The following is a 3,552-nucleotide window of genomic DNA, read 5'->3' as shown; positions in this document are numbered from 1 at the left end:
GAGGAGGCACAGATGGAGGGGTGAGGTCCCACGCCCACCCCAGCCCACCCCACGTCTCCGCTTCCTCCAAACAGGACAAGCACCGTATCCTTACTGGTTTACTTTCCACACCGCGTTTGATTACAGTTCTGATCCTGGGAACAGCTAAGGCACTCACTGCTCTCCATTTACATGGTCATTTGCAAAGTGAAATTAACATAAATACTTAGATAACCCCTCTCCCCGTGATATTGGGTAAAAACTAGTCCGCTCTTTGGGAAAGGGGCTTTTGTCAGCTGGCAGGTTTTACTGGCTGCCTGAGCCTCTGCTTCACTGCTTAAGGCAGATCAAGTCTAGATGTGTTTTGATGTTACCGTATTTTAATCCTCAAGATCTTTAATGCAGGGGTAAGTTATCTTCCAAGCGTCCATTAAAGAAACCTCCTTGTGTTCAGTTTGCCGTGGCTGCGGAATTGATTCATGGGCCTCCTGTTCTCCCTACCCTGAGTCACAGAAAGTACCTAAAATAAATTGCCTGACGGATCGACTGGGGCCGGATGAGCCACACAGACGCAGCAACCAGTATTTCTTGGTGTGAAAATTTCACTGCACACCCCCGAGATCAGAGTGTGACCCTGCGTCCACACCTGAGAGGGGACAAGTGCTTCCTTTCCAACCTGGCGCTCCCACGTTTCGTTTGGACACAGAATAGGTCAGATGAGCTCCCGATATGACGCAAGCTCCAACCCTTGTCAAACAGTAGGTAGAAAGCTTCGTTTTAAAGTACACGATCCACATTTCCTCTCCTCTGTAACTTGATGAAGCCAGAGAAATGTGGATCCTTCCAGGTATGAAACGGACCCTTCCAGATCCATATCCAAGCCTGTGGACTGGAAAGTAGCTGTCTCTCCTGTCTTTCCATCCCCTTTGCCTCCAGCATTTTAATTTCCAGAGAGAGTAGAAGGAAATGGAGCATCTTCCCCTTATGCTTACATTACCAGTTTTCTGACAGCATGGAAAACATCATGTGGTAATGTAAACACCAAATGCTAATGTAATAATGTACTTTTAGCCAGGTTCTTCCTTCCAGAAGCTTCAACTCAAATACACGGTCTTAGCTGTCTGATTTCTGAACTCACATGATATGTACTAACTTCCTTTTCTATCAGCACTTCAAAGGCAGATAAGCCCCACCCCATTTTGGAGACCCTAGTCCCACAAGACTGTGTTACAGATCGGGACAGTGAAATGATCCCTCAAGCTTGACATTGTCCTTTTAGGCTTCATAATTGATAAAATGAGGAAATATTTGCCTCCTATGTGTATCTGGCTACTAACCCAAATGGTATAAATTTAAAAAATTCAGCACCACTGATTTGGACTTGTTTATATCGTCTTTCAATCGGTTGAGTACGAGAGCTTGGGAGGGAGCAGGAATGTTCTGGCCTGGTTTGTACCAAGGGGTGGTTTCCCCCAGCATCTTAAGCGGGGTTGGTGCTAGAAATTGATGAAGTAGGAAACCCCATACAAGCGGTGTTTCTAGTTTGCACCTGCAACTCAGACACACCCAGTGGCTCTCTGGCGCAAAGACCCTAAGTGGCGACCCATGCCCACTGCACCCTGTCCAGACCCCCCACCCCAGGGTGAGGGCCGCGGGCCCCAGTCTCTTGCTGTTTATACTTCAAGGTCACAGGTGTGACTCAGACTCCAAAATTCCCCATCCCCTAAGCCAGCGCTTCTCACACCGTAACGCACATGTGGGTCCCCCGGCGGTCTTGTTAAGAGGCAGATTCGGGTGCAGCGGGTCTAGAGTGGGGCCTGAGAGCTGCAGTCCTAACAGGCTGTCTCGACCACGCATGGGTAACTAGCGGAGACGGCGCTAAGCCGTGGACGGAGCATCTTCTCAGTCCTCAGCGGAACGACTTCCACTCGGCACTCACTGGGCTGAGATAAGAGATTGCACGTTGTAGGAGCCACGTTAATTCTTCCAGGAAAACTGTAAATGTAGCCAAGTTCCTCTCTGTGATAACGGATGAAACAGAAAGCACACATAATGGAAATCCACAGACAGCCCCAAACGGTGTTTTTGCTGTTAGCTTCAACCCCCTCCCCCTAAGTTCTCATCGGCGCAGCCAGGATGGACAGAGGGCCACCTTACCTCCCGTCCCCCTTCTAGTGGAGGGACAACTAATTAAATGTCGAAAAGCCAGGGACTGAGAAAGAGCAGAACCTCGGGGCTTCTGTCGCCAAAAACTAGATTAAGGGGCCTGTGAACTTGGATGAGAAAAAATACATCTTTCTTTTTGCTAACCACTTCTATTTAACATTTCACTTCGTTATTCGTGAGGAACAGACCATGGTAACATGAGCTGGGATTGTGTCTCCAATAGACACATAAGCTGTTTTCATGCTATGTTACAGTTACTGCAGGTACTCCAGACCCTTCCCACTGATCACTACACTTAAACAACTGATTTCTTACAATAAGGAAGTTTACTGGCTCTTGTTAATAGAGAGGCATGTATTACGATATCTTCAGTTCTCAATGTTTTGAGAACTGGATTTCAGTGAATCGGTTTCTTTATAGTTCTTTGCTATTTATTTTTTGCCCTTTAATACACAGTTCTGAAAAGGGGTCCAGTGAGTGCAAAGGAACACGTAGCACAGAATGTTTAGAACCCTGAGCACAGCGTTGGTTGTAAAGAAATGGCCGCTGGTGTGTTCAGCATTGTCAAGGCTAATTAAAATAATTCTTCTAGATTAGGGATCACAAATGCCTGTCCTGGCAGGGCCCAGGTATACAGAATAAATGAGTGAAGGGGTCAGGTCTGAGGACATTAGTAGCAGAAAGGAAGGAGTACATGGCGGCTGACTCCTGCCTTTGCAGCTGAGGGACATAGAGGGAAGGGGAGGGGACAGTGAGGGCTGAAGGATGCACATCCACCTAAAAAGGGCTCCGCTGACAGCTCCACGGTGGCACGAGAATAACCCCCCGTTGCCAGGTCTTCAGGCTTTTTTCAAGAGAAGGCAAAAGTCTTGGTGTGGTAGAAATCTCCCCCGAAATTGTAATGTACATGTGGGCAATTATTGCAATTAACAAGAAACAAAGGCCGGGGGAGGGGGGGGACTCTGAGCAAGCCAAACTGCCAGAATAAAACAGCAGTCAATAGCCAGCATAAGTAGACAATGTAGAAAAGGTTCAGCTTTCCCTTCATCTTAAGAATATTTATTCCAAAATCACTAAACTTCCAATTTTGTGCTTATCCAAAGAAAGTCAAAATAGTTATCTTAACCAATGGCCAAAATCTAATACATAGGGTTACCAGATTTCACATAATACAGGGCATCCAGTTAAATTTCAATTTTCAGATAAGCAACAAATATATTTTCAGTATATTCTTCCAGGTGATATTTGAGATCATACTTTTAAGTTAGTTATCGTTTACTTGAAATTCAAATTCAACTGGGTGTCCTGTATTTTTTCTGGCAACTTTACTAATAAGCCAACTCCAAGTGTGATGGAGTAGTTACTGTTAAAATAAATACGTAAAATTCACGTTAACAACTAACCTTG

At 45.8% G+C, this 3,552-nt stretch overlaps 1 protein-coding gene across 4 annotated transcripts in view; it reads left to right on the top strand.

Moving 5' to 3' along the window:
* Window positions 1-3,552, top strand: part of SLC24A3 (solute carrier family 24 member 3) — a 470,474-nt gene that overhangs the window by 398,588 nt on the left and 68,334 nt on the right. The window lies entirely within an intron of this gene.

The sequence above is a fragment of the Balaenoptera borealis genome, assembly GCF_965194805.1.
Source record: "Balaenoptera borealis genome assembly, chromosome: 16".
Taxonomy (NCBI): Eukaryota; Metazoa; Chordata; class Mammalia; order Artiodactyla; family Balaenopteridae; genus Balaenoptera; species Balaenoptera borealis.
Note: the sequence above shows the minus strand (reverse complement) of the source record. Positions and strands in the feature narration are given on the sequence as shown.